Source organism: Aquarana catesbeiana, linkage group LG04 (genome assembly GCF_042186555.1).
Source record: "Aquarana catesbeiana isolate 2022-GZ linkage group LG04, ASM4218655v1, whole genome shotgun sequence".
Taxonomy (NCBI): domain Eukaryota; kingdom Metazoa; phylum Chordata; class Amphibia; order Anura; family Ranidae; genus Aquarana; species Aquarana catesbeiana.
Genome location: NC_133327.1, coordinates 568,609,152 through 568,621,969, shown reverse-complemented (window position 1 = coordinate 568,621,969; position 12,818 = coordinate 568,609,152). Strand labels below are relative to the sequence as shown.

General features: G+C 43.5%; 1 protein-coding gene across 2 annotated transcripts in view; it reads left to right on the top strand.

The window, feature by feature from the left end:
- ACOXL (acyl-CoA oxidase like) overlaps positions 1 to 12,818 on the top strand; it is a 513,410-nt gene that overhangs the window by 84,917 nt on the left and 415,675 nt on the right. The window lies entirely within an intron of this gene.

Here is a 12,818-nt window from a genome sequence, read left to right as displayed (position 1 = left end):
CAAAATAGCTCTTACAGGAGAGAATTTCCCTTCCTAGGGGTAGATTTCCTCTCGCTTCCTGTTGTCTGCCTCCGTTTGTAAGTAGGAGTCGTTTGTAAGTCGGATGTTTGTAACTAGGGGACCCCCTGTATTCATGCCAGTGACTACTGATGTCAAGTTCTTGACCAAGTGGTGAAGCATCACCTCAAGCCTTGACGACTCAAGGGGCGTATGCCCTTTGGAGTCCATTAACTCCGGTAAGCCTTCTCATTGTCGGTGGTGGTTATTTCCATACTTGCGTTCCTCAACCATTTTCCCATTGATGTTCCCATGATGTCATCCAGCTGACTTCATGTACAACTGCCAGGGCCAACCTATAGACTCAACCCTCTCTTGGCTTCATTTTTTCATGCACTTTGCTTATATTTTTATTAATTTTTTCACCTACAATTTTATTTTTCACTTATCATGTTGGTGGACATTACTTCACTGTTTATGTTCATTCTTAAATTTATATTAACATAAGAGTTATATGCATATGTATTTTTCATCACTTATACGGTCTCTTAGCATTTAGTGACTGTTCGTACTTTTACCAGATAATATTTGTTTTCAACCATTTTTTTCTGTGCTGGCGCTGCTGTATACTATTTAGAGCGAAAGCACGGTATTTCACCTTTATTTTGTATCAGATTAGTTCTCCGGACTTTCTGAAGGGTATAATAAGTGCAGTGGATGATATACTTATGGGATTCTGATTATTGCTTTGTCCCACTGCTTATCCAAAATGGTTCCAGTTTCTGCCCCCCATTTTGTTTTACATTGGAAAGGACATTTTTGCAATCAGTAGGGAAGTGTAATATGTAGAGATGAGACCTTTTTGTGGAATGGGGTGTAGCAATAAAGAAAATTAAATACATTTTCCCATAAACCAATGGCCATAGACATTCTTGTACCTAAATGAAGTGTGTGAGTTGGAGTTAGGAATAGAATTTCTTTCTTGGCACTGAGAAATCCTCTTAGTTTCTGAAATGTTTTTTTAGAGTATTATCTTGACATATTTGAGATACGTATTCAACTTAATGTTTCTTCCAAATCTCTTTCTCCTGTAACTTTTGTATCTCCTCCAAATAAACATTATCTTATAGTGAAGCATAGGAGTTTTAGCCCTTGAGGTGATTGTAACTGTATTAGTGTATTTGCGAAAGAAGCAATTGCGTGCTGTCCGTGATACTTTTTTTACTTGCACTAACATACAATTTTTCTGGACAAACTTTTGGGATGTGCCCCCTTCAGCAAGGTCCAGGCAGTACTAAACTTTACTTTGACCTTGATGAAGGGGGCATACCTTGAAAGCTTGTCCTGAAAAATTGTACGTTATAAAAAAAGTATCACGGACAGTACTTAAGAGTTTTGGCCCTTATGCCCTTTGGCCCTTGTGCCCTGTAAACACGGTCGGACTTTCTGACGGAATATGTGCGATAGGAGCTTGTTGTCGGAAATTCCGACCGTGTGTGGGCTCCATCGGACTTTTTCCATCGGAATTTCCGACACACAAAGTTTGAGAGCAGGCTATAAAATTTTCCGACAACAAAATTCTGACCGTGTGTGGACAATTCCGACGCACAAAGTGCCACGCATGCTCAGAATAAATTAAGAGACGAAAGCTATTGGCTACTGCCCCGTTTATAGTCCAGACGTACATGTTTTACGTCACCGTGTTCAGAACGATCGGATCTTCCGTCAACTTTGTGCGACCGTGTGTATGCATAACAAGTTTAAGCCAACATCCGTCTGAAAAAATCCACGGATTTTGTTGTCGGAATGTCCGATCAATGTCCGTTCGTGTGTACAGGGCATAAGAGTTTAGACATTTTTTCATTTTTGTCCATATTTTTATCATTAGTACATGCATAGGAAGTGGAAGAATAATAGAGTGGTAGATAGCCTCCATAGAAGTTGCTAGTCATTCCTGCTAGTAATATGAATTATTAGGAATAAAGCTGGGTCTTCCCCTGCATAGTCTTCATGTTTTACCTAGGTGCTGAATTTGGACAGCGAAAAAATAGATATAGTTGTGCTCATAAGTTTTATGATTATGATTTCTTGGCCATTTTTCAGAGAATCTGAACGATAACACAAAAACATTTCTTTCACTCATGGTTAGTGTTTGGCTGAAGCCATTTATTATCAATCAACTGTGTTTACACTTTTTAAACCATAATAACAAAAGAAACTACCCAAATGACCCTGATCAAAAGTTTACATACCCTGGTGATTTTGGCCTGATAACATGCACACAAGTTGACACAAAGGGGTTTGAATGGCTATTAAAGGTAACCATCCTCATCTGTGATCTGTTTGCTTGTAATTGGTGTGTATGTATAAAAGGTCAATGAGTTTCTGGACTCCTGACAGACCCTTGCATCTTTCATCTAGTGCTGCACTGACGTTTCTGGATTCTGAGTCATGGGGAAAGCGAAAGAATTGAATTAAAAAGGTAGTTGAACTTTATAAAACAGGAAAGGGATATAAAAAGATATCCAAGGATGTAAGAATGCCAATCAGCAGTGTTCAAATTCTAATCGAGAAGCGGAAAGTGAGGGGTTCTGTTGAAACTAAACCAAGATCCGGTAGACCAACTAAAATTTCAGCCACAACTGCCAGGAAAATTGTTCGGGATGCAAAGAAAAACCCACAAATATCTTCAGGTAAAATACAGGACTCTCTGAAAACATGTGGTGTGGCTGTTTCAAGATACACAATAAGGAGGTACTTGAACGATGGGCTACATGGACGAGTCGCCAGAAGAAAGCCATTACTACACAAATACCACAAAGTATCCCACTTACAATACGCCAAACAGCACAGAGAGAAGCCTCAAACCTGGCACAAAGTCATTTGGAGTGATAAGACCAAAATTGTGCTTTTTGGCCACAACCATACATGCTACATTTGGAGAGGAGTCAACAAGGCCTATGATGAAAGGTACACCATTCCTACTGTGAAACATGGAGGTGGATCGCAGATGTTTTGGGGATTTGTGAGCTACAAAGGCACAGGAAATTTGGTCAAAATTGATGGCAAGATGTATGCAGTATGTTATCAAAAAATACTCAGAATATTTGCATTCATCAGCCAAGAAGCTGCGCATGGGACGTACTTGGACATTCCAACATGACAATGATCCAAAACACAAGGCCAAGTCCACCGGTCATTGGCTACAGCAGAATAAAGTGAAGGTTCTGGAGTGGCCATCTCTGTCTCCTGACCTCAATATCATTGAGACACTCTGAGGAGATCTCAAACGTGCAGTTCATGCAAGACAGCCCAATAATTTACAGGAACTGCAGGCTATTTGCCAAGAGGAATGGGCAGCTTTACCATCTGAGAAGATAAAGAGCCTCATCCACAAATACCACAAAAGACTTCAAGCTGTCATTGATGTTAACAGGGGGCAATACACGTTAAACTTTTGATCAGGGTCATTTGGGTAGTTTCTGTTGTCATTATGATTTAAAGAGAGTAAACACGGTTGAGTGATAATAAATGGCTTCAGCCAAACACTAACCATAAGTGAAAGAAAAATTTTTGTGTTATCATTCACATTCTCTGAAAAATGGCCAAGAAATCATAAATTCTACCAGGTATATAAACTTATGAGCACAACTGTACAGGAGTTGGGCATGGCTAGATTTCTTGAATTCCATGGATTTTGGAATGTGGCTAGTTGTTTACTAGATTGATGTTTTTGCAGGCAAGTTCTCTGAATAGAGAGTCTGTTGTTGTTGTTGTTATTATTAGTATTATACAGAATTTAATCCAAAACACTTTTTGGGATCCAAATCGGTAAGTTGTGCAAGGTGTAGAGTACTTGAGGCATCCAGATACTGTGATTTAATCAAGTTTGCTTTACCTGCAACCAAAAATAGTCCACATCAGGACTTGCTATTGTCTCGCATTAAGATTCAAATTTAGGGATATGAGATTCTGTGGCTTAGTAGATATCCCTATAGCTAGATATTTAAAAGTGGACACACTCTGATGTGAAATATGACTGGCTCGGTACTGGTTTACAGGCAGTTTGAGGCATTGATTTTTGAGGCCGTTTGTAAGTAGGAGTAGTTCGTAACGCGGGTGTTTGTAACTCGGGGACTGCCTGCATCCAAATAAATAGTAAATCCTGCAAGTGTACCAAATGTTTCTATACGTTGTATCAGGCATTTAAAAACTGTCCTTGTTCTCCTAGAAAAAGCAATCTGCATAGAGGGCAGCTTTTCTACTCCTCTATTGAGTTCTTCTCTATTGTCTCCCTAATTGCCCATGCAAATGGTTCTTATGCCATGACAAAGAACAGAGGTGACAGGGGACATCCCTGTTAAATACCCTTATCCAATTTGAATGGTTCTGGCAGGGAGCCATTATTACGTAGTGTGGCTTTTGGGCAGATTTAGAGGAGATTTCTCTACCCTAAACATTTAGGGCCCAGATCAAACTTCTGCACTTTTTTTTTTTTTTTTTTTTAATTCTTATTTTTTGGATATAATAGGGATGAATTAGATCACCTGTCACATTTAGAGCTATCCTTGGGGAGATTTCCTTTTGGTTCCTGTTCCATACTGATACACTGTCACATTGTGACATACAAGGTGTTAACTGGATGGGAAGTGAAGCATTTCTCACTAGTGGGAATACAACAATAAAAGACTGACTGAGATTGAAACCCTTTGCCATTCTTCTCGAACAGCTGTTTTTTTTTTTTTGTTTTTTTTTTTTTAATGTCTCTGCCTCTGTTGGGGATCTTATTCCTCACTTGGCGGACAGGGGAACCAGAAGCAAGGAAAAATCTCCCCAAAACTGATAGCGATAGCAGTAAAAACCTAAAATAAGTTTTTAACACTTGCCCAGTCTACTAAACAAGATGAAAAATTATATATGGAGTTGGGCTTTAATAAATACACCTGAGTAATGAGATAAGCATATTCTGTGAATGCATCATCTGTTTAACCACTTGCCTACCAGGTACTTACACCACCTTCCTGCCTAAGCAATTTTTCAGCTATCAGCGCTGTGCTACACTGTACCCAAACACATTTTTTATCATTTTCTTCACACAAATAGAGCTTTATTTTGGTGGTATTTAATCACTGCTGGGTTTTTTATTTTTCACAACAAAAAAAAAAAAGACCAAAAATTTTGAAAAAAAAAGTTTTTTTTTACTTTTTTTTCTGTCCGTAAATTTTTGTAAGTAATTTTTCGCCTTCACTGATGTGCGCTGATGAGGCGGCACTGATATGCTGAACTGGTAGGCATTAATGAGGTGGCACTTATGGGCACTGATGAAGTGGCACTGATGAGGCACTAATATGCCACACTAATGGGCACTGATAGGTGGCACTGATAGGCGGCACTGTTAGATGGCACTGATGGGCACTGATGGGCACTGTTAGGTGGCACTGATGGGCACTGTTAGGTGGCACTGATGAGGTGGCACTGATGAGGCACTAATATGCCGCACTTATGGGCACTGATAGGTGGCACTGTTAGGTGGCACTGATGGGCACTGTTAGGTGGCACTGATGGGCACTGTTAGGTGTCACTGATGGGCACTGTTAGGTGGCACTGGTGGGCATTGATGGGTGGCACTGATGGGCGACACTGATGGGCATTGACAGCAGTGATGGGCATTGATGAGCAGCACTGATAGGCAGCACTGATTGCCAGCACTGACTGGCATTGCTAATGAGCACTGATTGGTGGCACTTGTGGGCACTGATTGCTGCCACTGGTGGGCACTGTTTGCTGGCATTGGTGGGCACTGAATGGTGACACTGTATTTCTATATTGTAATCAGGGCACTGATGATTACATTCCTACATGTTCCCCTGCATGGTGATGCCGCTGATCGGCTCTCCTCGCCACACACTTTGTCAGTGTGAGGCGAGGAGTGCCGATTACCGGCACTTCCTTGTTTACATGTGACCGGCTGTGATTGGACACAGCCGATCACATGGTTAAAGAGCCGTGGACGTGGCTCTTTACAGAGATCGGGGTCACACTGTGTCCTAGCAACAAGGCGGCTGTGATCGCCGCACTGCGCGCCCATTCTGGGATGCGGTCATATGACGTTGTCCCAGAACGATAGCCGCACCGCCTCGCCGTCATTTGACGGTGGGTGGGCGGCAACCAGTTAAAGTAGTTGTAAACTCTATTCATGAAATTTGACTTAAATACACATATATCTGTAGTGTTTACTTATCTCTCGCCAAAGCTCTGAATGCCCTTGCTTTCTGCTGCTCAGTTCCTGTTATCAGCAGAGTCACTTCTGACAAGTTCTTCGACACACACACGAGATAGCAGCTGAAAATTTGTGTTGGGGAGGGAGCTTAGAGATAGATAAGCAAAGAGCTGGTCTATACTAGTACAGCTCTGCATGTTCCTTTGTTCCTCTGCCTATGTCAGTGGTTCTCAACCTGGGGTCGGGTCCTCCTCGGGGGTCAAATGATGATTTGCCAGGGGTCACCGAATCCTGAGCTGTACCTGAAGCTCGCACCGCCTTTGTGGCCGTCCAGCAGGGCTATCCCTGGAGCCTGTGGCCGCCCATCTGGGCTGTTCCTGGAGCCCGCGGCTTCCCACTTAGCCTCTTCGCAGGCGCCCATTCAGTTCACGGCATGCCTGGGGGCAGAGACTAAAGGTCAGCTGACTGATGAGAAGTGGGAGGGGCCGGAAGAGATCCTATCTCCTGATTTCAGCATAGGTGTCACTGCTACGAGACACCACAAAGTCGGAGACCTAGTGAAGCCGGAGACACAGTGAGTAACACTACCTTTGATTATAGTTGCCATTAAAAGGCCTCAGGGAGTGCTAAATGTCTGCGGGTTAGGGGCGCAAATTACTTGTCTTGCCTTGGGTGCTGACAGCCCACGCTACGAAAATTATTTTACTGTTAGGGGTCCCCACAACTTAGGAAATTTTATCAAGGGGTCACGGCACTAGTAGGTTGAGAACCACTGGCCTATGTGGAGGGGGGGGGTGTGCCTTTCCTCCAATCAGCTCACTCACAGTGTAAACAAGACAACACACCCACTGCTGAAAGCGCAAACAAGATTTCTAACACAAGCTGCATTTTCTAAAGAGTGTAGAAAGGGAAAGACAGCAGATATACATGTATGTAGGAGGATTTGTTAATCTCTGTGTATCATCTGAGGCTATTCACTTCACTGGGTATAGGAGAGGTTTTACAACCACTTTAAATAATTGACTAATGCTTGACAGCATGCTGTAGTTTGTACAGGCCTCCCAGAATCTTGCTCCTGCGCACCCGGGAATATCCGTGACCACATCATGGATTTACCGCATCACGGATAGCAGTAAATGGCCGCTGACAGTGGCTGTTTACCATGTGATCGCCCTGTCATATGACGGAGCGATCACTTCGTAAACGAACCGGTGTCATGTCTGGTTCCTCTCTCCCCTCTCTGTACCGATCGGTACAGTGTGAGCGGAGAGGAGGGGAGATCGGTTGCAGCAGCACTGTAGGCTGTATGTGTACTGCCCATAGCGCTGTTCTCTGCCCATTTCTGCACTCATCCAGCCATCCATCCATCCATGCTCAACCATCCTCAGCAATACTCATCCATCCTTCCATAGCAATATCCATCCATCCATCCATGCTCCGCCATCCAAACTCATCCATCCTCAGCAATACTCATCCATCCATCCATACTCAGCAATACTCATCCATCCATGCTCAGCCATCCATACTCCGCCATCCATGCTCAGCAATACTCATCCATCCATACTCAGCAATACTCATCCATCCATCCATGCTCAGCCATCCATACTCCGCCATCCATACTCAGCAATACTCATCCATCCATACTCAGCAATACTCATCCATCCATACTCAGCAATACTCATCCATCCATACTCAGCAATACTCATCCATCCATACTCAGCAATACTCATCCATCCATACTCAGCAATACTCATCCATCCATACTCAGCAATACTCATCCATCCATACTCATCCATGCTCAGCAATACTCATCCATCCATACTCGGCAAAACTCATCCATCCATCCATACTCAGCAATACTCATCCATCCATACTCATTCATCCATACTCAGCAATGATCATCCATCCATGTTCAGCAATACTCATCCATCCATCCTCAGCCATACCCAGCCATCCCATCCACACTCAGCCATACCCGTCCAAGCCATCCCATCCATACCCAGCCATACTCAGCCATACCCAGCCATCCCATTAACACTCAGCCATACCCACCCAGCCATCCCATCCATACTCAGTTATACCCAGCCATCCACATTCATGGCTCAACCATGCTTGGCCATCCTCATCCACAGCTCATCCATGCCACTACAGTGCCTCAAAGTGCAATAGGTAGTCAAATTAGATTTTATATTTATGCCCCTAGAACGCCTGATGGCGCTCCCTGCATGTTGGGCCTCTGTATGTGGCCAGGCTGTGTAAAAGTCTCACACATGTGGTATCGCCATACTCAGGAGGAGTAGTAGACAATGTTTTGGGGTGTAATTTTTGCCATGTACATGCTATGTGTTAGAAATATTGTATAAATGGGCAACTTTGTGTAAAAAAAAAAAAAAAAATTCATTTTTTTTTCCACATTTTCCAAAAAATTGTAGAAAAAAAATGACATGTTCAAAAGACTCAATATGCCTCATAGATTATACGTTAGGGTGTTTTCTTTCCATAATGGGGTAATTTTTTGGGCGTTTTTATTGTCCTGGTGCTCCAGGGCCTTCAAAAGTGCAAGAGGTAGTCAAGAAATTAGATGTGTAATTTATGCTCCTAGAACGCCTGAAGGTGCTCCCTGAATGTTGGGCCTCTGTATTTGGCCACGTTGTGTAAAAGTCTCACATGTGGTATCGCCATATTCAGGATGAGTAGTAGAATGTATTTTGGGGTGTAATTTGTGGTATGCATATGCTGTGTGTGTGTGTGTGTGTGTGTGTGTGTGAGAGAGTAATAACCTGCTAAGATAACAATTTTGTGAAAAACAAACAAAAGAAAAACAAATCTTGATTTTGCAAAGAATTGTGGGAAAAAATTACAACTTCAAAAAAACTCACCACGCCTCTTTCTAAATACCTTTGAATGTCTATTTTACAAAAAGGGGTCATTTGGGGGGTATTTGTACTGTCCTGGCTTGTTAGGGTCTCAAGAAATAAGCTAGGTCGTCAGTACTTCAGGTGTGATCAATTTTCAGTGATTGGCACCCTAGCTTGTAGACTCTATAACTTTCACACAGACCAAATAATATACACCGATTTGGATTATTTTTACCAAAGATATGTAGCAGTATAAAATTTGGCCAAAATTTATGAAGAAAAATTATTAATTTGCAAAATTTTATAACAGAAACAAAGAAAAATGTATTTTTTTTTTACAGAATTTTTGGTCTTTTTTCCTTTTATAGGGCAAAAAATTTAAAACCCAGCAGTAATTGAATACCACCAAAAGAAAGCTCTATTTGTGTTTAAAAAAGCATACAAAAATTTCATGTGTACAGTGTTGCATGACTGAGTAATTGTCATTCAAAGTGTGAGAGCACCAAAAGCTGAAAATTGGTCTGATTAGGAAGGGGGTTTAAGTGCCCAGTAGGGATGAGGTTCGAGTCGAACATCAGCTGTTCGCCAGTTTGCCGAACAGCGAACAATTTGGGGTGTTCGCGGCAAATTCGAAAGCCGCAGAACAGCCTTTAAAAGTCTATGGGAGAAAGCAAAAGTGCTAATTTTAAAGGCTTATATGCATGGCATTGTCATAAAAAGTGTCCGGGGACCTGGGTCCTGCCCCAGGGGACATGTATCAATGCAAAAAAAAGTTTTAAAAACGGCCGTTTTTTCGGGAGCAGTGATTTTAATAATGCTTAAAGTGAAACAATAAAAGTGTAATATTCCTTTAAATTTCGTACCTGGGGGGTGTCTATAGTATGCCTGTAAAGGGGCACATGTTTCCTGTGTTTAGAACAGTCTGACAGCAAAATGACATTTCAAAGGAAAAAAAGTGATTTAAAACTACTTGCGGCTATTAATGAATTGCCGGTCCGACAATACACATAAAAAGTTCATTGATAAAAACGGCATGGGAATTTCCCACAGGAGAACCCCGTACCAAAATTTAAAAAAAAAAATGACGTGGGAGGTCCCCCTAAATTCCATACCAGGCCCTTCAGGTCTGGTATGGATATTAAGGGGAACCCCGGCCAAAATTTAAAAAAAAAATAGCGTGGGGTCCCCCCAAAAATCCATACCAGACTCTTATCGGAGCACGCAACCTGGCAGGCCGCAGGAAAAGAGGGGGGACGCCCCCCCTCCTGAACCGTACCAGGCCACATGCCCTCAACATTGGGAGGGTGCTTGGGGGTAGCCCCAAAAACACCTTGTCCCCATGTTGATGGGGACAAGGGCCTCATCCCCACAACCCTTGCCCGGTGGTTGTGGGGGTCTGCGGGCGGGGGGCTTATCGGAATTTGGAATCCCCCTTTAACAAGGGGACCCCCAGATCCCGGCCCTCCCCCCTGTGTGAAATGGTAAGGGGGTACAAAAGTACCCCTACCATTTCACAAAAAACTGTTAAAAATGACGAGACAGTTTTTGACAATTCCTTTTATTTAAATGCTTCTTCTTACTTCTATCTTCTATCTTCCTTCGGTTTCTTCCTCCATCTTCTTCTTCTTCTGGTTCTTCCTCCGGTGTTCTCGTCCGGCATCTTCCTCTGCGGCGTCTTCTTCCCTTCTTCTCCTCGGGCCGCTCCGCATACATGATGGCATGATGGGAGGCTCCTGCTGTGTGACGCTTCTCCTCTTCTGACAGTTCTTAAATAATGGGGGGCGGGGCCACCCGGTGCCCCCGCCCCCCTGACACACAGGGACTTGACAGGGACTTCCCTGTGATGTCAGAAGTGGGCGGGGTTATGTAACGGGTGACCCCGCCCCCTCTGACGTCACGGGGAATGCCTCAGGGAAGTCCCTGGCCCCACCCCCCGTTATTTAAGAACCATCAGAAGATGAGAAGCGGGGGCCTCGCATCATGCCATCATGTATGCGGAGCAGCCCGAGGAGAAGAAGGGAAGAAGATGCCGCGGATGAAGATGCCAAACGAGAACGCCGGAGGAAGAACCAGAAGAAGATGGAGGCAGAAACCGAAGGAAGATAGAGGATAGAAGAAGCATTTAAATAAAGGAATTGTCAAAATGGTCTCTTGCCTTTTTTTAAATTTTTGACAGTTTTTTTGTGAAATGGTAGGGGTACTTTTGTACCATTACCCTTACCATTTCACACAGGGGGGAAGGCCAGGATCTGGGGGTCCCCTTGTTAAAGGGGGCTTCCAGATTCCGATAAGCCCCCCGCCCGCAGACCCCCACAACCATTGGGCAAGGGTTGTGGGGATGAGGCCCTTGTCCCCATCAACATGGGGACAAGATGTTTTTGGGGGCTACCCCAAAGCACCCTCCCAATGTTGAGGGCATGTGGCCTGGTACGGTTCAGGAGGGGGGGGGGGGGCGCTCTCTCGTCCTTACCTCTTTTTCTTACGTGCTCAGATAAGGGTCTGGTATGGAATTTTGGGGGGACCCCACACCATTTTTAAAAAAAAAATTGGCGCGGGGTTCCCTTTAAAATCCATACCAGACCTGAAGGGTCTGGTATAGATTTTAAGGGGGGCCCCACGCCATTTTTTTTTTTTTTTATTTTGGCCGGGGTTCCCCTTAATATCCATACCAGACCTGAAGGGCCTGGTATGGAATTTAGGGGGACCCCCACATCATATTTTTTTTTTTTTTTTTTGGTTCAGGGTTCCCCTGTGGGGAATTCCCATGCCGTTTTTATCAATGAACTTTTATTTGTATTGTCAGACCGGCAATTCATTAATAGCCGCGAGTAGTTTTAAATTACTTTTTTCCTTTGAAATGTCATTTTGCTGTCACTGTTCTAAACACGGGAAACATGCGCCCCTTTACAGGCATATTATAGACACCCCCCAGGTACGAAATTTAAAGGAATATTACACTTTTATTGTTTCACTTTAAGCATTATTAAAATCACTGGTCCCGAAAAGACGGCCGTTTTTTAAAACTTTTTTTTGCACTGATCCATGTCCCCTGGGGCAGGACCCAGGTCCCCAAACACTTTTTATGACAAAAGCTTGCATATAAGCCTTTAAAATTAGCACTTTTGATTATTCATGTTCATGTCCCATAGACTTTAACGGTGTTCGCGTGTTCGAACAAATTTTTTGCCTGTTCGGATGCGAACCGAACAGGGGGGTGTTCGGCTCATCCCTAGTGCCCAGTGGTCAAGTGGTTAAAGTGAATTTAAAGGAATTAAAAAAAAAATAATAAAATGTTATAATTGCCTGCTCTGTGAAATGGTTTTGCACAAAGCAGCCCTGATCCTCTTCTTTTTGGGTCCCCTGCCGGCGGTCCTGGCTCGTGCCCCCATAGCAAGCCTCTTGCTATGGGGGCATTTGAGCAGGCTCGCTCCCCAGCCGCGCTCTCTGTGTGTCCATTCACACACAGGGCGTGGCTTGGTCCTGCCCCGCTCTCCCATTATTGGCTCACTGGCTTTGATTAGAACCACTTTTAACTGTCTTGTAATTCTGTTAGGTCTTTGAGATATTGTAGCATATATGTTATCATGTGACTCAGTGCAAGATGTTTAAACACAGCAAGTCAGCAGTAGTGTGAAGGATTCAGCTTTTCATAATGCTCTGGAGAACAGGATTTGACAGACAGCAGCAGGATCCTATGGCTCCCGCAGCTCTCAGTGTGTTCTGTAAAAGCAGGAAAAGAGAGC